A 24155-nucleotide genomic window follows, 5' to 3' on the forward strand; every position below is an offset into this window, starting at 1 on the left:
CATCTGTTCCTCCCTAGTTATCTCACTCTCTCTGTTCCCTCTTTCATTACCTCACTCCCTCTGTTCCCTCTTTCGTTACCTCATTCTCTCTGTTCCCTCTTTCGTTACCTCACTCCCTCTGTTCCCTCTTTCATTACCTCACTCTCTCTGTTCCCTCACTCTCTCTGTTCCCTCTTTCGTTACCTCACTCCCTCTGTTCCCTCTTTCGTTACCTCACTCCCTCTGTTCCCTCTCTCGTCACCTCACTCTCTCTGTTCCCTCTTTCGTTAACTCACTCTCTCTGTTCCCTCTTTCGTTACCTCACTCTCTCTGTTCCCTCACTATTTACCTCATTCCATCTGTTCCTCCCTAGTTACCTCACTCTCTCTGTTCCCTCTTTCGTTACCTCACTCTCTCTGTTCCCTCTTTCGTTACCTCACTCTCTCTGTTCCCTCTTTCGTTACCTCACTCCCTCTGTTCCCTCTTTCGTTACCTCACTCTCTCTGTTCCCTCTTTCGTTATCTCATTCTCTCTGTTCCCTCTCAAGTTACCTCACTCTCTCTGTTCCCTTTTTCGTTACCTCACTCCCTCTTTTCTCTCTGTCTCTTCAGGCAAGTGATAAACAACACACAATCATGCAACTAAAATTGGCACAAAATGCCCCTTTAAATTATTCACTCTCCATTTGAATGCCCCTTTAAATGAATCACTCTCACTTTTAATGCCCCTTTAAATTAATCGCTCTCACTTTGAATGACCCTTTAAATGAATCACTCTCCCTTTTAATGCCCCTTTAAATGAATCACTCTCACCTTGAATGCCCCTTTAAATGAATCACTCTCACCTTGAATGCCCCTTTAAAAGAATCACTCTCACCTTGAATGCCCCTTTAAAATAATCACTCTCACCTTGAATGCCCCTTTAAAAGAATCACTCTCACCTTGAATGCCCCTTTAAAAGAATCACTCTCACCTTGAATGACCCTTTAAATTAATCACTCCACTTTGTGAACTTGGTTGTTTGTACATCCTTCCCTCCCCATCATTTTATTCCTGACGTTATATAGATTCACAATTGCTTTTTTCCAGCTTTAATATTGCAGATAAGGGCACAATCTATCAATGTAATTTTCTGCATCAAAGTTCTTGACATACTGACCTTCATGTCTTAAAGTAATGATGGACTGTTGTTTCTCTTTGCTTATTTGAGCTGTTCTTGCGATAAGATGGACTTGGTATTTTACCAAATAGGGCTATCTTCTGTACACCACCCCTAACCTTGTCACAACACAACTGATTGGCTCAAATGCATTAACCTCTTGGATTTAGAGGGCGCTATTTAAATTTTTGGATGAAAAACGTTCCCGTTTTAAACAAGATATTTTGACACGAAAAGATGCTCGACTATGCATATAATTGACAGCTTTGGAAAGAAGACACTCTGACATTTCCAAAACTGCAAAGATATTGTCTGTGAGTGCCACAGAACTGATGTTACAGGCGAAACCCAGATAAAAATCCAACCAGGAAGTGCCGCATTTTTTGAAACCGCCTCATGCCAATGACTCCTTATATGGCTGTGAATGAGCTACGAATGAGCTTACGTTTTCCACGCATTCCCCAAGGTGTCTACAGCATTGTGACGTCTTTTTAGGCATTTCATTGAAGAATGGCTGTAAGGGACCATATATAGCATGTGGTCATCCATTTCAGACTTCTATTTGCCATATATTTTTCAACTGTGCTGTGATGCTTCACAAACGAGTTGAACCTTCCTATTCTCATAGCTTCTACAGATTGTAAATTAAAAATAAACATTTTTGCTAAAATAAAAAGCTCTGTCAGGTTGGACGGGGAGCATTGTTGCACAGCTATTTTCAGGTCTATTTTCAGGTCGTTGTCCTGTTGGAAGGTGAACCTTCACCGCAGTCTGAGGTCCTGAGCACTCTGGAGCAGGTTTTCATTAAGGATCTCTCTGTACTTTTCTCCGTTCATCTTTGCCTGACTAGTCTCCCAGTCCCTACCACTGAAAAACAGCAGCATGATGCTGCCCCCACCATGCTTCACCGTAGGGATGGTACCAGGTTTCCTCCAGATGTGACACTTGGCGTTCAGGCCAAAGAGTTTAATCTTGATTTCATCAGACCAGAGAATCTTGTTTCTGATGGTCTGAGAGTCTTTAGGTGCCTTTTGGCAAACTCCAAGCGGGCTGTCATGTACCTTTTACCGAGGAGTGGCTTCTGTCTGGTCACTCTACCATAAAGGCCTAATCGGTGGAGTGCTGCAGAGATAGTTGTCCTTCTCTCCACAGAGAAACTCCGGAGCTCTGTCAGAGTGACCATCGGGTTCTTAGTCACCTCCCTGACCAAGGCCCTTCTCCACCAATTGCTGAGTTTGGCCGGGTAGCCAGCTCTAGGAAGAGTCTTGGTGGTTCCAAACTTCTTCCATTCAAAAATTATGGAGCCACAGTGTTCTTGGGGGACTTCAATAATGCAGAAATGTTTTGGTACCCTTCCCCAGATCGGTGCCTCGACACAATCCTGTCTCAGAGCACTACAGACAATTCCTTTGATCTCATGGCTTGGCTTTTGCTCTGACAATGCACTGTCAACTGTGGGACCGTATATAGACAGGTGTGAGACTTTCCAAATCATGTCCAATCAATTGAATTTACCACAGGAGGACTCCAATCAAGTTGTAGAAACATCTCAAGGACGACCAATGGAAACAGGATGCACCTGACCTTCATTCTGAGTCTCATAGCGAAGGGTCTGAGTATTTATGTAAATAAGCTATTTCTGTCTTAAAAAAAAAAAACATTAACTAAATTTTCAAAACCTGTTTTCACTTTGTCGTTATGGGGTATTGTGTGTCGATTGCTGAGCAAATCATTTTATTGAATACATTTTAGAATAATGCTGTAATGTAACACAATGCGGAAAAGGTAAAGGAGTCTGAATACAGAAAGTATTTTCCGAAGGCACTGTATATTAAAAAAATCCTTCATATTTTACGTTATTCCCACAGTTGACAAATAATGGGCATAATAATATAAGCACTTCTATGAAGGATTGTTGCCCATAACAACGGTCGGTAGTAGGAATTCTACATGTTTGTCAACATATATGGGATTCATACACTCACCCCACCCCACCCCACCCCTCCCCCCTCCCCTCCCAAACAAACACCTCTGCTCCTCTCTCCCCTTCCACCCATAGATCGACCTACACCCCCCCCACCCATGCACACACACACACACACACACACACACACACACACACACACACACACACACACACACACACACACACACATACATACATACAAATTCAAATGTGCAACAGTTGTTCCATCCCCGACCCCAACTCAAGAGAAGACTTGATGTGTGAATGTGTTTAATTGTTTGAGAAGGAATGCAAAATTGATTAACCAATATCTAGTCCGAGCAGATGGAGCCACACACGTTCGTCCCCCATATTGACCCATCTTCACAAGCACCTCTGTGCAGTCAGACCATTTGATCATTCTGTGCCACCAGGGCCACAATAATATACCTCCTCTTTAATTGTCCGAGTGCGACTCCATTCTTATGGGTTACTGCAGCCAGTGTTTGCCGGCACTGCCACTACCTGGGTGGGTGTACTCCACTGGAATTCCTACCGGCCAGGTACGAGGACGTCAATGTTCTCATTAGCAGCTTTGAAAAATCCTTGTATATTATGTTCACCCTTCCGGGGGCTTTGGCTTTTAGACAAACCCTGCCAGGCAGGCTCAGAATCTTGAGGGGGCGGTTCTGATCTCATTTAAATTGCACAACAAATCTGATAACTAGAATGTGGACTTTCCAAGATACAGTTTATGTCATCCTATCATCAGTAATAATGTCTCAGATGACAACTGATCTGACATCATATTCTTTAAGTATGAACGCATATTTTCAACTGGTTGGATTACCGAAATAGGGTTCTGGTCCCCACCCTTTTGATGTTTTCAGACTCTCTCTATGTTAACAAAGGACTTTCTAAGAGTCACTCTGTTGAGTAGAGAGAGAGGAAAGGGGGAAAGGTATTTATGGGGGTCATAAACCTCAACAGGCCAACGGCATGACAACATCATGGGAAAATCCAAAGAAATCAGCCAAGAACTTTGGAAAAAAATTGTAGACCTCCACAAGTCAGTTTCATCCTTCAGAGCAAACGCCTGATTTCCAAACGCCTGAAGGTACCACGTTCATCTGTACAAACAATAGTACGCAAGTATAAACACCATGGGACCACGCAGCCGTCATACCGCTCAGGAAGGAGACGCGTTTTGTCTTCTAAAGATGAACGTGCTGTGGTGCGAAAAGTGCAAATCAATCCCAGAACAACAGCAAAGGACTTTGTGAAGATGCTGGAGGAAACAGGTACAAAAGTATCTATATCCACAGTAAAATGAGTCCTATATCGACGTAACCTGAAAGGTTGTTTAGCAAGGAAGAAGCCACTGCTCCAAAACCGCCATAAAAAAGCCAGACTACGGTTTGCAACTGCTCATGGGGACAAAGATCAAACTTTTTGGAGAAATGTCCTCTGGTCTGATGAAATAAAAGTAGAACTGTTTGGCCATAATGACCATCGTTATGTTTGGAGGAAAAAGGGGGAGGATTGCAAGCCGAAGAACACCATCCAAACCGTGAAGCACGGGGGTAGCAGCATCATGTTGTGGGGGAGCTTTGCTGCAGGAGGGACTGGTGCACTTCACAAAATAGATTCATGAGGAAGGACAATTATGTGGAGATATTGAAGCAACATCTCAAGACATCAGTCAGGAAGTTAAAGCTTGGTTGCAAATGGGTCTTCCAAATGGACAATGACCCCAAGCATACTTCCAAAGTTGTGGCAAAATTGCTTAAGGACAACAAAGTCAAGGTATTGGCGTGGCCATCACAAAGCCCTGACCTCAATCCCATAGAACATCTGTGGGCAGAACTGAAAAAGTGTGTACGAGCAAGGAGGCCTACAAACCTGACTCAGTTACACCAGCTCTGTCAGGAGGAATGGGCCAAAATTCACCCAACTTATTGTGGGAAGCTTATGGAAGGCTACCCGAAACGTTTGACCCAAGTTAAACAATTTGAAGGCAATGCTACCAAATACTAGTTGAGTGTATGTAAACTTCTGACCCACTGGGAATGTGATGAAAGAAATAAAAGCTGAAATAAATCATTCTCTCTACTATTATTCTGACATTTCACATTCTTAAAATAAACTGGTAATCCTAACTAACCTAAAACAGGGAATTTGCACTAGGATTAAATGTCAGGAATTGTGAAAAACTGAGTGTAATCAGTTGAGTGTAACCGGGTCTCTAATCCGGACGCTTATAAGAAATCCTCACCCTATGGGTATCTGCTAGCATGCTCATTGCCAAAATCTTGAAGTATCCCTTTAACTATAATCAGAGAACATCATTACCATGATGGCATTGTATTGCCATTGTGCACTGTGGAATGTAAACCTCAGCTCATTACATCAGTGTTGGGATCAGCTACTCACTAGGTCAGGGTTGGGGTCAGCTCCTCACTAGGTCAGGGTTGGGGTCAGCTCACTACGTCAGGGTTGGAGTGAACTACTCACTACATCAGTGTTGGGGTCAGCTACTCACTACATCAGGGTTGGGGTCAGCTCACTACGTCAGGGTTGGGTTCAGCTACTCACTACGTCAGGGTTGTGGTCAGCTCCCCACTACGTCAGGGTTGGGGTCAGCTCACTACGTCAGGTTTGGGATCAGCTACTCACTACATCAGGGTTGGGGTCAGCTCACTACGTCAGGGTTGGGGTCAGCTCACTACGTCAGGGTTGGGGTCAGCTCACTACGTCAGGGTTGGGGTCAGCTCCTCATTACGTTAGGGTTGAGGTCAGCTCACTACATCAGGGTTGGGGTCAGCTCACTATGTAAGGGTTGGGGTCAGCTCACTACGTCAGGGTTGGGGTCAGTTCCTCATTACATCAGGGTTGGGGTCAGCTCACTACATCAGGGTTGGGGTCAGCTCCTCATTATGTCAGTGTTGGGGTCAGCTCACTATGTCAGGGTTGGGGTCAGCTCCTCATTACATCAGGGTTGGGGTCAGTTACTCATTACATCAGGGTTGGGGTCAGCTCCTCATTACATCAGGGTTGGGGTCAGCTCCTCATTACGTTAGGGTTGGGGTCAGCTCACTACGTCAGGGTTGGGGTCAGCTCACTACGTCAGGGTTGGGGTCAGCTCACTATGCCAGGGTTGGGGTCAGCTACTCATTACGTCAGGATTGGGGTCAGCTACTCATTACGTCAGGGTTGGGGTCAGCTACTCACTACATCAGGGTTGGGGTCAGCTCACTACGTCAGGGTTGGGGTCAGCTCACTACGTCAGGGTTGGGGTCAGCTCACTACGTCAGGGTTGGGGTCAGCTCCACAATAGGTCAGGTATGGGGTCAGCTACTCACTACATCAGGGTTGGGGTCAGCTACTCACTACGTCAGGGTTGGGGTCAGCTACTCACTACGTCAGGGTTGGGGATAGCTCACTACATCAGGGTTGGGGTCAGCTACTCACTACGTCAGGGTTGCGGTCAGCTACTCAGTACGTCAGGGTTGGGGTCAGCTACTCACTACGTCAGGGTTGGGGTCAGCTACTCACTACGTCAGGGTTGGGGTCAGCTACTCACTACGTCAGGGTTGGGGTCAGCTACTCACTACATCAGGGTTGGGGTCAGCTCACTACATCAGGGTTGGGGTCAGCTCCTCATTATATCAGGGTTGGGGTCAGCTCCTCATTATATCAGGGTTGGGGTCAGCTCACTACATCAGGGTTGGGGTCAGCTCACTACATCAGGGTTGGGGTCAGCTACTCATTCCGTCAGGGTTGGGGTCAGCTCCTCATTATATCAGTGTTGGGGTCAGCTACTCATTACGTCAGGGTTGGGATCAACTACTCACTACATCAGGGTTGGGGTCAGCTCACTATGTCAGGTTTGGGGTCAGCTCCTCACTACGTCAGGGTTGGGGTCAGCTACTCCCTATGTCAGGGTTGGGGTCAGCTACTCATTACATCAGGGTTGGGGTCAGCTACTCATTACGTCAGGGTTGGGGTCAGCTCACTACGTCAGGGTTGGGGTCAGCTCCTCATTACGTCAGGGTTGGGGTCAGCTACTCATTACGTCAGGGTTGGGATCAGCTACTCACTACATCAGGGTTGGGGTCAGCTCACTACATCAGGTTTGGGGTCAGCTCCTCACTACGTCAGGGTTGGGGTCAGCTACTCACTATGTCAGGGTTGGGGTCAGCTACTCACTACATCAGGGTTGGGGTCAGCTCACTTCATCAGGGTTGGGGTCAGCTACTCACTACGTCAGGGTTGGGGTCAGCTCACTTCATCAGGGTTGGGTTCAGCTACTCACTACGTCAGGGTTGGGGTCAGCTCCTCACTACGTCAGGGTTGGGGTCAGGTCACTACGTCAGGGTTGGGGTCAGCTCACTACGTCAGGGTTTGGGTCAGCTCCTCATTACGTTAGGGTTAGGGTCAGCTCACTACATCAGGGTTGGGGTCAGCTCACTACGTCAGGGTTGGGCTCAGCTCACTACCTCAGGGTTGGGGTCAGCTCACTACATCAGGGTTGGGGTCAGCTCACTACGTCAGGGTTGGGTTCAGCTACTCACTACGTCAGGGTTGGGGTCAGCTCCTCACTACGTTAGGGTTGAGGTCAGCTCACTACATCAGGATTGGGGTCAGCTCACTATGTAAGGGTTGGGGTCAGCTCACTACGTCAGGGTTGGGTTCAGCTACTCACTACGTCAGGGTTGTGGTCAGCTCCCCACTACGTCAGGGTTGGGGTCAGCTCACTACGTCAGGTTTGGGATCAGCTACTCACTACATCAGGGTTGGGGTCAGCTCACTACGTCAGGGTTGGGATCAGCTACTCACTACGTCAGGGTTGGGGTCAGCTCCTCATTACGTCAGGGTTGGTGTCAGCTCACTACGTCAGGGTTGGGTTCAGCTACTCACTACGTCAGGGTTGGGATCAGCTCCTCACTACGTCAGGGCTGGGGTCAGCTCACTACTTCAGGGTTGGGGTCAGCTCCTCATTACGTTAGGGTTGGTGTCAGCTCACTACATCAGGGTTGGGGTCAGCTCACTACGTCAGGGTTGGGGTCAGCTCACTACGTCAGGGTTGGGGTCAGCTCACATCAGGGTTGGGGTCAGCTCAGGGTTGGGGTCAGCTCACTACGTCAGGGTTGGGGTCAGTTCATTACGTCAGGGTTGGGGTCAGCTCACTGCGTCAGGGTTGGGGTCAGCTCCTCATTACGTCAGGGTTGGGGTCTATTCGAAGTAAAGTCAGTCAATTCAGGGAGTAAACTGAAATTCCAATACAATATTTGAAAAGGTGATTTTACTTTCAATGTCTTCTCAATAAACCAAAAAGGATCAACTATTCATTTTAATTTGTAGAAAGAGGAGGAAGGGACACGCTACTAAGGTACACAATAGTACATTTTGGTAGATAGAAGGTGCTCTTTAGTAAAAGGGGTGAATTGGCCATCAAAAAGAAAGGAGGACCAAGGCACTCTTCATAAAATGAATTAAAATGCCTTTATTTGTATGGCATGTTCAATAGAAACAAAGTTGAAAAAATCTGACGCGTTTTGGTTGCATGGCCTTCGTCAGGGAGTACAAAGAAATAATACAATGTCCTCTTTTGAACAGCTTTTCCAATCAGCCCTAATTGGAAGAGGGAGTGATTACACAATTGATTGGACACACCTAGTAAGCAATACTATACACATTAAAAGGTGAAATACTGTAGCTATGTTATCATAAAAATACAACTCCAAGCTAGAAGTATCAGAACACTTAGAAAGGTAGTTGTAACCTTAAATATGACTGGGAGAAGTGTCAAGAATACGAAAGCAATATATTCCATAGAACACTGGAGCACAGCAAAACATGAACAACAACAGTCTAAACATAACTGAGGGCAATTGAGCACAATGTCCACTAGATGACAGCAAATAGACCCATCACAACCTTACAGGAAGGATGAGAAATCCATATCTTCATTTAAACCAGGGTATTTAGTGGCCTGTAGTTTGTAAATCCATATCTTCATTTAAACCAGGGTATTTAGTGGCCTGTAGTTTGTAAATCCATATCTTCATTTAAACCAGGGTATTTAGTGGCCTGTAGTTTGTAAATCCATATCTTCATTTAAACCAGGGTATTTAGTGGCCTGTAGTTTGTAAATCCAAAGACTTTCCCTTTGGTATAGCTGTTTCAGACGGTCCCCTTTTCTAAAAGAGGATGGAATATGATCAATACCCATAGCTTGGGTATTAAAAATCCTACAATGTGATTTTCTGAATTTCTTTTCTCATTTTGTCTGTCATAGTTGAAGTGTACCTATGATGAAAATTACAGGCCTCTCTCATCTTTTTAAGTGGGAGAACTTGCACAATTGGTGGCTGACTAAATACTTTTTTGCCCCACTGTACAGTATATATATTTATTTGATTTATTTGATTATTATAATTTTTTTTTTCATTCACAAAAGTAGTGCATTTAATAGTGCTGCATTAACGGACCGGTATAGCATCTGTAGCGCGGGCAAGAATATTTTTTCAGCACCCCCATTGAAGATACAGTTAAAAAAATATAAATGTTTACAAAATCTACGCAGCACCCCAACCCCCAAACTACTTCCCGCAGCTATGTGAGCAGCAGAGCCATATAGAGCAGAGACTAGTGTCGTGGCCAGTGTGTTTGTTTGTATCGAGAACAGTGAGGTGACACCAGACAGAAGGATAGAGGATTGTGGAGAGAGAGAGCTACTGTGCTGCATGTGTTAAATTGTCCGTCTATTTTTGGGACTCTGTCCCAGAGGGGGAACGTGCGGGAGGGTGCGCAGTTGGCTGAAGGTCATCTAGGGCTGGGCGATATGGACAAATATCATATCACAATATGTTTTTTAAAATTAGATGGTATTTGAGAGTATTTTATGTTTTTGAATAATAAAGGTTATAAATGTGTTTTATGAGTAGTTCATGACCCTAGGGTGGCAACACATACATTATAAGTGATTTCAATGGGTCTTTCTCCATTCTGATTGTTTTATACTGTTCAATTCAACTTCAACCCACATTTTTTTTATATAATTTTCAAGAATTTCTGCACTAATTTGAGATAATTTCCACACTGCCACGCAGGGCGACACGATATGGGCAAACCTTATTTTGAACCAATATTGCAATTGCTATTTGACTTGCGATTTAGAGAAAAACACTTAGGTGAACTATTGAAATCATGGAAATAGAACGATTATTCTAATTCTATAGTTAGAACATAATAGTGGGCACTTTAAATACAGTGTTGTTTGACATGACAACAAATTAAAATGCCAGAGAGGAGTTATTGTGACAGGGTAGGAACCAACGTGTTGATAAGTGTTTCCTAGGGGACCTATAATCTTTAGCTACAGTGAATGTGTTCTCTTAGCAACTTCATGTAGCTAACATATTCTTGGTTTGCGTATTCCTCTTTGATTTATTAGATACTTTTGCACAAACAAAATGTCAATGTACACTACCGGTCAAAGTTTTAGAACACCTACTAATTCAAGGGTTTTTCTTTATTTTTACTATTTTCTACATTGTAGAATAATAGTGAAGACATCAAAACTATGAAATAATACATATGGAATCATGTATTAACCAAAAAAAGTGTTAAACAAATTAAAATATATGTTATATTTGAGATTCTTCTAAGAGCCACCCTTTGCCTTAATGACAGCTTTGCAAACTCTTGCCATTCTCTCAACCAGCTTCATGAGGTAGTCACCTGGAATTCAATTTCAATTAACAGGTGAGCCTTGTTAAAAGTTAATTTGTGAAATTTCTTAATGCGTTTGAGCCAATCAGGTGTGTTGTGACTAGGGTTGCAAAGGATCGGAAACCTTCCTGTAAATTTCCAGGAATTTTTCCTGAAATTTTCCATGGGAAGTTAAGCCTGGGAATTTGGGGAATTTTGCTTAAATTAATTTTAAAAAGTTAGCTTATAAAATTTAAGCTTTTTTGTGGGATACACATAAGCTAATTCTAGGTCTTATGTCATATTTTGGTTAAACTATCCCCAATTCAATGGAATTGCAACCCTCTGCATGCACAGTGCATTCTTCCATCACATGTGCAGTGCACTCTTCCATCACATGCACAGCTGATTCTCAAGATCTTGCACACTAATGAGATGCTATTGAGCCCTCACTACTACACTCTCTGTGCCAAGGACTACATTCTTTCTGGTAAGTTTTGATTACAATACTGGCTGGGGTGAATATATTTTAAATTACATACATGATTTTATGTTAACTAGTAAATAGTAGCCTACAACAAAATGTGTATGAATAATTTTTACTTGTCAACAATTTCTGCTAGTTAGTTTTTGCTACCATGTAGGTTTTAGCTTGCTTGAGCCTGCTAACTAAGGAGTGTTAATTCACATGTTTCCAAACATGTTCCATTTTAAAACATTTATCTTACAAAGGATCTGTTTAATCTAACTGCTTAATTATTTATCTATGCATGGAATTGTATTAACTCAAAGTTTTTTTTTGACTCAATGGAGGAACGTAGTCAGAGAAATGCTCTTGCTCAAGATGTGTATGCAACTGGTCCACCTCTGATGCTCACAGACAATATGTATTGGAAGAGATTTCTGAATGTTCTTCGCCCAGCATACACCCCTCCAACAAGACATGCTTTATCTACTCATTTGCTGGATGCAGAGTTCAACAGAGTTCAAGTGAAGGTCAAGCAAGTCATAGAGAAAGCAGACTGTATTGCAATCATCATTGATGGGTGGTTGAAGATTGTGGGCAAGGAATAATTAACTACATCATCTCCACCCCTCAACCAGTATTCTACAAGAGCACAGACACAAGGGATAACAGACACACCTGTCTCTACATTGCAGAAGAGCTGAAAGCAGTCATCAATGACCTTGGACTACAGAAGGTATTTGCACTGGTGACAGACAATTCTGCGAACATGAAGGTTGCTTGGTCTAAAGTTGAGGAGTCCTACCCTCACATCACACCCATTGGCTTTGCTGCTCTTTCATTGAATCTGCTCCTCAAGGACATCATGGCACTGAAAACAATGGATACACTCTACAAGAGAGCCAAGGAAATGGTTAGGTATGTGAAGGGTCCAAGTTATAGCAGCAATCTACCTCACCAAACAAAGTGAGAAGAATAAGAGCACCATATTGAAGCTGCCCAGCAACACCCGTTGGGGTGGTGTTGTCATCATGTTTGACAGTCTCCTGGAGGGGAAGGAGTCTCTCTAAGAAATGACCATATCACAGTCTGCCGATATGGACAGCCCCATCAAGAGGATCCTCCTGGATGATGTATTTTGGGAGAGAGTGGTAAGCAGCCTGAAACTCCTGAAACCTATAGCAGTAGCCATTGCATGGATTGAGGGAGACAATGCCTTCCTGTCTGCTGTTCAGACTCTGCTTGCAGATGTAAGAGAAGAAATCCGTACTGCCCTGCCCACTTCAATGTTGCTCCAAGCAGAAGAAACTGCAGTTCTGAAATAAATCAAAAAGCGTGAAAACTTCTGCCTGAAGCCCATACATGCCACAGCATACATGTTGGACCCTAAGTATGCTGGCAAGAGCATCCTGTCTGGTGCAGAGATCAACAAGGCCTATGGTGTCATCACTACCATGTCTCGCCAGTCTGGTAAAGTACACTTCCATGCAAGGGCTTTGGGATGGAGATGCAATATGGCAATCGTGCCAACATATCTCATCAGCCACCTGGTGGAAGGGACTTTGTGGATCTGAGGCTCTTTCCCCTGTTGCCTCCATCCTCCTCCGCATCAGAGCACAACTGGTCCTTGTTTGGGAACACACACACCAAAGCAAACAACAGGCTGACCAATACAAGGGTTGAAAAATGTGTGGCCATCTGGACAAATGTTAAGCTTTTTGAGCCTGACAATGAGCTATCCTCAACAAGGTTGACAGTGAAAATGAGGCCTCAGAGTGTGATGTTCTAGAGGTGGACATTGAGGAAGTCCAAGGAGAAGATATGGAAGCCTGAGAGGAAGACAACCAAAGCTTTAGTTTATAGACTATTATTTTCCAGATGTATGTTGAAAACGATTTTGGGAGATGCGATGGATCATTGGGGATCTTTTGATATTCCCTTTCTTTTGTTGTTCAGTGAAATCATCCCATGTGAAGAGTCAACTCACCGCCACAGGAAAGGAAGACCCAGAGTTACCTCTGCTGCAGAGGATAAGTTCATTAGAGTTACCAGCCTCAGAAATTACAGCCCAAATACATTCTTCACGGAGTTCAAGTAACAGACACATCTCAACATCAACTGTTCAGAGGAGACTGCGTGAATCAGGCCTTCATGGTTGAATTGCTGCAAAGAAACCACTACTAAAGGACATCAATAATAAGAAGAGACTTTCTTGAGCCAAGGAACACGAGCCGCGGACATTCGGTCTGGAGTCCAAATTGGAGATTTTTGGTTCCAACCTCTGTGTCTTTGTGAGACTCGGTGTGGGTGAACAGATGATCTCCACATGTGTATTTCCCACTGTAAAGGAAAGAGGAGGAGGTGATATGGTGTGGGGGTGCTTTGCTGGTGACACTGTCTGTGATTTATTTAGAATTCTCCATCTCATGTGGTTTAGTGGGACTATCATTTGTTTTTTCAACAGGACAATGATCCAACACACCTCCAGGCTGTTTAAGGGCTATTTTTTTTACCAAGAAGGAGAATGATGGATGGAGAGCTTCATCAGATGACCTGGCCTCCGCAATCCCCCAACCTCAACCAAATTGAGATGGTTTGGGATGACTTGGACCATAGAGTGAAAGAAAAGCAGCCAACAAGTGCTCAGCATATGTGGGAACTCCTTCAAGACTGTTGGAAAACTGTTGCTGGCTTACTGGGGCTCTCTCATGCCGTCCCTGGAGGGGGTGCGTCACCTGAGTGGGTTGATTCACTGTTGTGGTCATCCTGTCTGGGTTGGCGCCCCCCCCTTGGGTTGTGCCGTGGCGGAGATCTTTGTGGGCTATACTCAGCCTTGTCTCAGGATGGTAAGTTGGTGGTTGAAGATATCCCTCTAGTGGTGTGGGGGCTGTGCTTTGGCAAAGTGGGTGGGGTTATATCCTTCCTGTTTGGCCCTGTCCGGGGTGTCCTCGGATGGGGCCACAGTGTCTCCTGACCCCTCCTGTCTCAGCCTCCAGTATTTATGCTGCAGTAGTTAATGTGTCGGGGGCTGGGGTCAGTTTGTTATATCTGGAGTACTTCTCCTGTCCTATTCGGTGTCCTGTGTGAATCTAAGTGTGTGTTCTCTAATTCTCTCCTTCTCTCTTTCTTTCTCTCTCTCGGAGGACCTGAGCCCTAGGACCATGCCCCAGGACTACCTGACATGATGACTCCTTGCTGTCCCCAGTCCACCTGGCCATGCTGCTGTTCCAGTTTCAACTGACCTGAGCCCTAGGACCATGCCCCAGGACTACCTGACATGATGACTCCTTGCTGTCCCCAGTCCACCTGGCCATGCTGCTGCTCCAGTTTCAACTTCCACCTGACTGTGCTGCTCCAGTTTCAACTGTTCTGCCTTATTATTATTATTCGACCATGCTGGTCATTTATGAACATTTGAACATCTTGGCCATGTTCTGTTATAATCTCCACCCGGCACAGCCAGAAGAGGACTGGCCACCCCACATAGCCTGGTTCCTCTCTAGGTTTCTTCCTAGGTTTTGGCCTTTCTAGGGAGTTTTTCCTAGCCACCGTGCTTCTACACCTGCATTGCTTGCTGTTTGGGGTTTTGGCTGGGTTTCTGTACAGCACTTTGAGATATCAGCTGATGTACGAAGGGCTATATAAATAAATTTGATTTGATTTGATTTGATTTGGAAAAGCATTCCAGGTGAAGCTGGTTGAGAGAATGCCCAGAGTGTGCAAAGCTGTCATCAAGGCAAAGGGTGGCTGTTTGAAGAATCTCAAATAAATGTTGATTTGTTTAACACTTTTTGGTTACTACATGATTCCATATGTGTTATATATTAAAGCATAGCAGCTAACTGCTATGCTTTATCTTGGTCAGGTCGCAGTTGTAAATGAGAACTTCTTCTCAACTGGCCCACCTGGTGAAATAAAGTTGAAATAAAAATAATAAAACATTTCATAGTTTTGATGTCTTCACTATTATTCTACAATGTAGAAAATAGTTTTTAAAAATACAGAAAAACCCTTGAATGATTAGATGTTCTAAAACTTTTGACCGGTAGTGTAGGTCTACACCATCACTGGTATTATCAGGCTCTTTAGCTAATTATGTTTGTGCTGATTCAGTACATTTATTAGTGAGCTAGCAATTAGCATGAGCAGCTAACAAGATTTATGTCCAAGTTGCTATAAAAATACAAACCAGCTGTTTGCAGATGTAACAAACAACAATCTAATAGTGTAATTATAGAACACTAGTGTATTTACAGTGCATTAGGTAAGTATTGAGACTCCTTTACCTTTTCCACATTGTGTTACATTATAGCTTTATTCTAAAATGTATTAAATTAAACATTTTCCTCATCAATCTAAACACAATTCCCCATAATGACAAAGTGAAAACATGTTTTTAGATTTTTTTGCAAATGTATTAAATATTTTTTAAACAGAAATACCATATTTACATAAATATTCGGACTTTTACTATGAGACTCGAAATTGAGCTCAGGTGCATTCTGTTTCCATTTGATTGGAGTCATCCTGTGGTAAATTCAATTAATTGGACATTTTGTGGAAAGGCACACACCTGTCTGTATAAGTTCCCACAGTTGACAGTTCTGTCAGAGCAAAAGCCAAGCCATGAGGTCAAAAGAATTGTCTGTAGAGGTCCGAGACAGGATTGTGTTGAGGAACAGATCTGAGGAAGGGTACCGAAAATGTTCTGCATCATTGAAGGTCCCCAGGAAGATAGTGGCCTCCATCATTCTTAAATGGAAGAAGTTTGCAACCACCAAGACTCTTCCTAGAGCTTGCTGCACAAACTGAGCAAACAGGGGAGAAGGACCTTGGTCAAGGAGGTGGCCGAGAACCCGATTGTTTGGAGTTTGCCAAATTTGGCAAATGGCACCTAAAAAACTCTCAGACTATGAGGAACAAGATTCTTTGGCCTGAATGCCAATCTGGAGGAAACCTGGCACAATCCCTACGGTGAAGCATGGTGGTGGCAGCATCATGTTGTGGGAATGTTTTTCAGCTCCAAAAACTAGTCACGATTGAGTGAAAGAGGAAGGGAGCAAAGTACAGAGAGATCATAGATGAAAACCTGCTCCAGAGCGCTCAGGATCTCAGACTGGGGCGAAGGTTCACCTTGCAACAGGACAACGACTCTAAGCACACAGCCAAGACAACGCAGGAATGGCTTCGGAAAAAGTCTCTGAATGTCCTTGAGTGGCCCAGCCAGACCCCGGACTTGAACCCGATCGAACATCTCTGGAGAGACCTGAAAATAGCTGTGCAGCAAATGGGAGGAACTACCCAAATATAGGTGTGCCAATCTTGTAGCTTCATTGCCAAGATGACTTGCGGCTGTAATCGCTGCCGAAGGTGCTGAGTAAAGGGTCTGAATACTTATTTAAATGTGATTTTTAAGGTTTTTTATATTGAATAAATTAGCAAAAACGTCTAAAAACCTGTTTTTGCTTTGTTATTATGGGGTAATGTGTGTAAATTTTTTAAAATTAATTTTAGAATAAAGCTGTGACGTAAACAAAATGTGGAAAAAGTCAAGGGGTCTGAATACTTTCTGAATGCACTGTATATTAAGAAGCAAAGTGAAAACTGCATCGTTGTCATTAACATGTTGCATGTTGCATGTGCTGCATTGATCATGCAGACTGAATGCAAGTGTCTCGTGGTCAAGCAACAACAAATGTGCTCCTTGAGTGTCAGGGGGTGGGGCTAAATCTTTGGAAAGCGGCATGGAGAGAGAGCGAGACAGAGATGACTCAAGTAGCAAAGTAAACTATAAAAATGGACGTTAGTCATGGCATATCACATTTAACAAACCAAACGTTCAAATACCATTATAGGAGGTAAAGTAAAATCCTAAACCGGTCCGTACATCAATACAGGTATATCGTAAAATACAGTATACCGCCCAGCCCTAAGGTTACCCATGATGCAGGGCAGATTGCATCCATCTTCCATCCCTCCTGCGGTCTTCTGTAAGCCTTTGGTGAGGTGAGCCTGCCTCTGGGTCAAGTCCATGGTTATGTAATGGCTAATCTCTTTGGTGAGGTGAGCCTGCCTCTGGGTCAAGTCCATGGTTATGTAATGGCTAATAATCTCTTTGGGTGAGAATGAGCCTGCCTCTGGGTCAAGTCCATGGTTATGTAATGGCTAATCTCTTTGGTGAGGTGAGCCTGCCTCTGGGTCAAGTCCATGGTTATGTAATGGGTAATCTCTTTGGTGAGGTGAGCCTGCCTCTGGGTCAAGTCCATGGTTATGTAATGGGTAATCTCTTTGGTGAGGTGAGCCTGCCTCAGTCAAGCCCATGGTTATGTAATGGCTAATATCTAATCTCGACATCCAGAAACAAATCTTCTGCAGGTCTGTCAGGAGACACTAGGTGATGGCTGACACTACACTGCTATCAAAATGAAGTTTATAGCAACCCAAGTGCATTTCCCCCATCAGACCTTTTCAATTTAAGCAACGTAATGATTTAAGGATTATTGATGTGACAAATGAAATATCATGGATTGCCTTGATCGATAATAATGACCTTACAATATCATAATCTAGTAATAAATCAGGGAGGCCAGATGACATTGTTCCTATTATCTAGTGTTATAATATGTAGTTAGTTACATAACTGTACAACATTCAGTTAAAACAGGCAACATTCTATGTTTGTTGTACTGTGCTATTTTTGGCATTCATGATCTGCAGCAGATGAATGTACTTCAATATGTAGGACAAAGGAGGATGCCTAGTCAGTTGCACAACTGAATGCATTCAACCTAAATGTGTCTTCCGCATTTAACCCAACCCCTCTGAATCAGAGAGGTGTGGGGGGGCTGCCTTAATTGACATCATCGGAACCCTGGGAGCAGTTGTGGTTGGGGGTTAACTGACTTGCTCAAGGGCAGAACAGCAGAATTGTCCACCTTTCCGGCTCAGGGATTCGAACCAGCAACCTTTCGGTTACTGGCCCAACGCTCTTAACCGCTAGGCTACCTGCTGAATGGTGTGTATCTCGGCTGAGCATGAGTAATGAAAATAATCAACACAGGGTGCATCTTCAGTGTCAATAGCTTGTAGTTTACTTACATCGTAAATTTGTCTGGCAGTGGTTAGAAGTATTGCGTTGGGAAGTCTGCCATGGTTTGACCTCCAAAGTGTTGTGCAGGTTGTTGTTATTGAAGAAGGAGCGTGTGACATTGAAAGTACACTTCTCTTGTGCCCTTTGGAGAAAGGATATATCGACAACAGGCTTATGCTTTTGAGGGTGCTTGCAATTTGTCAGGTGGGAGTCTTGCTTGAGGATAACAAGTCAATGTATTACTCTCTCTCTCTTTCCATCTCTTTTTCTACACATATCACAGTCTGTATCCCCCCTCTTGTCCTTACTTGCTCTCCATCTCTTAAAAAATATATATATTTTATGTACTTTTACCCAATTGGTAGTTACAGTCTTGTCCCATCGCTGCAACTCCCCTATGGACTCGGGGGAGAGCCGTGCGTCCTCCGAAACACAACCCCGCCAAACCGCACTGCTTCTTGATACACTGCTCGCTTAACCCGGAAGTCAGCCGCACCAATGTGTCGGAGGAAATACTGTACAGCATGGAGACCGGCCCGTCACAAGGAGTCGCTAGAGCGCGGCGGTACAAGGAAATCCCGGCCGGCCAAACCCTCCCCTAATCCGGACGACGCTGGGCCAATTGTGCGCCGCCTCTTGGGTCTCCCAGTCACAGCCGGCTGTGACACAGCCTGGGATCGAACCCGGATCTGTAGTGACGCCTCAAGCAACACGCTACTCGGGAGGCTCTCCATCTCTTTTTCATCCGTCCTCTATTTCGTCCTAGTCATTTCTAACTCTCTCGCACGTTTTCTTTAAAGGTACTATTTTTATTCCTATGGCTTGTTATCTAGATACTGTATCTCTTAATGGCATTGTTAAAAACAGCGAGAGAGAGAGAGATGAAGAAATGGGAACACTTTCTATCCTTGAGCAAAGTTCCATCCCTTCATTCAGTCTGTGATTTCCGTAAACAACAATAACGTTCCTTCTCTCTCGGTTTCTTTGCCTGGTGAAAATGGCACACTTAGTCTCGGAACTGTGCTGTCTTCAACGCTGTGCTGTCTTCAACGCTGTGCTGTATTCAATTCTGTGCTGTCTTCAACACTGTGCTGTCTTCAACGCTGTGCTGTCTTCAACACTGTGTGGTCTTCAACGCTGTGTGGTCTTCAGCGCTGTGCTGTCTTCAATGTGCTGTGCTGTCTGTCAACGCTGTGCTGTCTTCAACACTGTGCTGTTTTCAACGCTGTGCTGTCTTCAATTCTGTGCTGTCTTCAACATTGTGCTGTTTTCAATGCTGTGCTGTCTTCAATTCTGTGTGGTCTTTCAACGCTGTGCTGTCTTCAACGCTGTGTGTCTTCAACTGTGCTGTGTGGTCTTCAACGCTGTGCTGTCTTCAACGCTGTGCTGTCTTCAATTCTGTCTTCAACACTGTGCTGTTTTCAACGCTGTGCTGTCTTCAATTCTGTGCTGTCTTCAACATTGTGCTGTTTTCAATGCTGTGCTGTCTTCAATTCTGTGTGGTCTTCAACGCTGTGCTGTCTTCAACGCTGTGCTGTCTTCAACGCTGTGCTGTCTTCAATGCTGTGTGGTCTTCAACGCTGTGCTGTCTTCAATTCCGTGCTGTCTTCAACGCTGTGCTGACTTCAACGCTGTGCTGTCTTCAATTCTGTGTGGTCTTCAACGCTGTGCTGTCTTCAACGCTGTGCTGTCTTCAACGCTGTGCTGACTTCAAAGCTGTGCTGTCTTCAACGCTGTGCTGACTTCAAAGCTGTGCTGACTTCAAAGCTGTGCTGACTTCAAAGCTGTGCTGTCTTCAACGCTGTGCTGACTTCAACGCTGTGTGGTCTTCAACGCTGTGCTGTCTTCAATGCTGTGTGGTCTTCAACGCTGTGCTGTCTTCAACGCTGTGCTGTCTTCAACGCTGTGCTGTCTTCAACGCTGTGCTGTCTTCAACGCTGTGCTGACTTCAACGCTGTGCTGTCTTCAATTCTGTGTGGTCTTCAACACTGTGCTGACTTCAAAGCTGTGCTGTCTTCAACGCTGTGCTGTCTTCAACGCTGTGCTGACTTTCTCTACACATGCGTTTGAGCTGTGTTGTGTTGTGACAAGGTAGGTGTGGTATACAGAAGATAGCCCTATTTGGTAAAAGACCAAGTCTATATTATGGCAAGAACAGCTTAAATGAGCAAAGAGAAACGACAGTCCATCATTACTTTAAGACATGAAGGTCAGTCATTCCGTAAAATTTCAAGAACTTAGAAAGTTTCTTCAAGTTCAGTCGGAAAACCCATTAAGTGCTATGATAAAACTGGCTCTCATGAGGACCGCCACAGGAAACAAAGACCCAGAGTTACCTCTGCTGCAGAGGATAAGTTAATTAGAGTTACCAGCCTCAGAAATTGCAGCCCAAATAAATGCTTCACAGAGTTCAAGTAACAGACATCAACATTAACTGTTCTGACTGTTTGAATCACGCCTTCATGGTCGAATTGCTGCAAAGAAACCACTATTAAAGTACACCAATAACAAGAAGAGACTTGTTTGGGCCAATGACAATGGACATTAGACTGGTGGAAATCTGTCCTTTGGTCTGAGGAGTCCAACTTTGAGATTTGTGGTTCCAACCGCCATGTCTTTGTGAGACGCAGAGTAGTGTGTGGTTCCCACCGTGAAGCATGGTGTCACGACTTCCGCCGAAGTCAGTCCCTCTACTTGTTCAGGCGATGTTCGGCGGTCGACACTACCGGCCTTCTAGCCATCGCCGATCCACTTTTCATTTTCCATTTGTTTTGTCTTTGTTTTACACACCTGGTTTCAATTCCCCAATTACATGTTCATTATTTAACCCTCTGTTTTCCCCATTTTGTCCGTGTTTGTTTTATGTATTTCGGTCCTTTTGTGTGGGCCTGGTATTACTACATGTATTTGGTAATTTTGAGTTAAGTTACTTTTATTACTCATCTCTGCTGTCCTGTGCCTGACTCCTCTGCACAAGCTACACCCAGACCTGTTACACATGGAGGAGAAGGTGTGATGGTGTGGGGGTGCATTGCTGATGACAAGGTCTGTGATTTATTTAGAATTCAAGGCAGACTTATCCAGCACGGCTACCACTGCATTCTGCAGCGATACTCCATCCCATCTGATTTGCGCTTAGCGGGACTATCATTTGATTTTCAACAGGACAATTGCACAACAGGACAATTGCACAACACCTCAGTCTGTGCAAGAGTTATTTGACCAGTAAGGAAAGTGATGGAGTGATGCATCAGATGACCTGGCCTCCACAATCACCTGACCTCAACTGAATTGAGATGGTTTGAGCTGAGTTGGACCGCAGAGTGAAGGAAAAGCACCCAACAAGTGCTCAGCATATGTGGGAACTCCTTCAAGACTTTTGGAAAAGCATTAGAAGTGAAGTGTACAAAGCTGTCATCAAGGCAAAGGGTGGCTACTTTGAAGAATCTCAAATCTAAAATATATTTTGATTCGTTTAACACTTTTTGGGGTTACTTCATGATTCCAAATGTGTTATTTCATAGTTTTGATGTCTTCACTATTATTCTACAATGTAGAAAATAGTAAAAGCTAAGAAAAACTCTTGGATAAGTAGGTCCAAACTTTTGACCGGTTGATAAGAGAATTATGTTCTCCAGGTACATCACCCAATATAATTATATTACTCAGTCTGCAAACCAGAATTTGTAAGATCCTGGTCGAATGAAACAGACGGAGGCCCAGCTAAATAGACAAAAAGGTTTATTCACAGAACGTTCTACCGTCAAGAATACAAAACAATTAATTTTATACTGACTTCTCACACCCACACAGCCACACGCACACACATACAAACAGACGCACACACATGTCCTGCTACCCAGCCGCCAGAGCTTTGTGACCTTGTTCTTGACACGTACTCCCTGTTCTCTCCCAATCTCCAGTCAGGTCGGCACCAAGCTCAGACAGTCTGTGTTTAAAATACCATAAAGACATATTGTTTTACCCTAATTCTGACTAGGACTACACATTTATTGATTATGATTTTATACATTCTAATCAATTCCATACAATTATATGTTTCAGGGCGGAATATTCTAATCATTCAATTAACAGACAATTCTCACCTATCACCGGTACATTACAATAAAACAATATTAGACTATTGATTAAATATGCTCCTCATTCAACATAAGAACTGGTATCAACGAGAAGAACAGAGTCCTATTGTACCATAACCAAAATCTTTCCTACGATACGTGCGCTAGTGCATTTTAAAGTATATTCCTTGGTCTCTTCCTATCATTTGGTCAGAGTCTTTATGGCCTGTGCTCTCGTCTAGGTCTCTTCCTGGTCAGAGTCTTTATGGCCTGTGCTCTCGTCTAGGTCTCTTCCTGGTCAGAGTCTTTATGGCCTGTGCTCTCGTCTAGGTCTCTTCCTGGTCAGAGTCTTGCTGGGCTGTGCTCTCGTCCAGGTCTCTTCCTATCATTTGGTCAGAGTCTTTATGGCCTGTGCTCTCCAGGTCTCTTCCTGGTCAGAGTCTTTATGGCCTGTGCTCTCGTCCAGGTCTCTTCCTGGTCAGAGTCTTTATGGGCTGTGCTCTCGTCCAGGTCTCTTCCTGGTCAGAGTGTTTCTGGCCTGTGCTCTCGTCCAGGTCTCTTCCGGGTCAGAGTCTTTATGGCCTGTCAGAGTCTTTATGGCCTGTGCTCTCGTCCAGGTCTCTTCCTGGTCAGAGTCTTTATGGCCTGTGCTCTCATCTAGGTCTCTTCCTGGTCAGTCTTTAGTGGCCTTGCTCTGGGCTGGTGCTGTGCTCGTCCAGGTCTCTTCCTGGTCAGAGTCTTTATGGCTGTGCTCTCGTCCAGGTCTCTTCCTGGTCAGAGTCTTTATGGCCTGTGCTGGGTCTCTTCCTGGTGCTTTATGGCCTGTGCTCTCGTAGGTCTCTTCCTGGTCAGAGTCTTGCTGGGCTGTGCTCTCGTCCAGGTCTCTTCCGGGTCAGAGTGTTTCTGGGCTGTGCTCTCGTCCAGGTCTCTTCCTGGTCAGAGTCTTTCTGGGCTCTGCTCTCGTCTAGGTCTCTTCTGGGTCAGAGTGTTTCTGGGCTGTGCTCTCGTCCAGGTCTCTTCCTGGTCAGAGTCTTTCTGGGCTGTGCTCTCGTCCAGGTCTCTTCCTGGTCAGAGCCTTTCTGGGCTGTGCTCTCGTCCAGGTCTCTTCCTGGTCAGAGTCTTTCTGGGCTCTGCTTTCTAATTTTGTCTCTTCCTGGTCAGAGTATTTCTGGGCTCTGTGTTTTGTGTCTCAGGTCTCTTCCTGGTCAGAGTCTTTCTGGGCTCTGCTCTCATCTAGGTCTCTTCCTGGTCAGAGTCTTTCTGGGCTGTGCTCTCGTCTAGGTCTCTGCCTAGTCAGAGTCTTTCTGGGCTGTGCTCTCGTCCAGGTCTCCTCCTGCACTGCGTTATCAATCTCTATACCTGCTGTCCTCCACCTGGCTTCTCTTGTTCTCGCTTTCTCTTTCTCATTTTTGCTTTCTCTCTCTCTCTCTCTCTCTCTCTTTCTCTTTCTCATTTTTGCTTTCTCTCTCTCTTTCTCTTTCTAATTTTTGCTCTCTCTCTCTCTCCATCATTCTCTTCTCCTTCGCTCTGTGTTTTGTGTCTCAGTCAATTTAGCAACAGTTCTTCATAATTGTTCTCTCATTTCCTTTCAATCACCTCGTAATGTCCCCATTTTAGATTCCCTATCAATTTTTTATTTGCTTTTTTTTGCCTGTACATGGCCGATTTGAACATTTATAAATTCAGCTTGGCCTAGGAACAGTGGGTTAACTGGTCTAGCTG

At 44.4% G+C, this 24155-nt stretch overlaps 1 protein-coding gene across 2 annotated transcripts in view; it reads left to right on the forward strand.

Annotated features, from left to right (window-relative positions):
- Positions 1-24155, forward strand: part of LOC112262079 (calcipressin-3) — an 83406-nt gene that overhangs the window by 4686 nt on the left and 54565 nt on the right. The gene's annotated exons all lie outside the window — the stretch shown is intronic.

This window comes from Oncorhynchus tshawytscha, linkage group LG11 (genome assembly GCF_018296145.1).
Source record: "Oncorhynchus tshawytscha isolate Ot180627B linkage group LG11, Otsh_v2.0, whole genome shotgun sequence".
NCBI classification, from domain to species: Eukaryota; Metazoa; Chordata; class Actinopteri; order Salmoniformes; family Salmonidae; genus Oncorhynchus; species Oncorhynchus tshawytscha.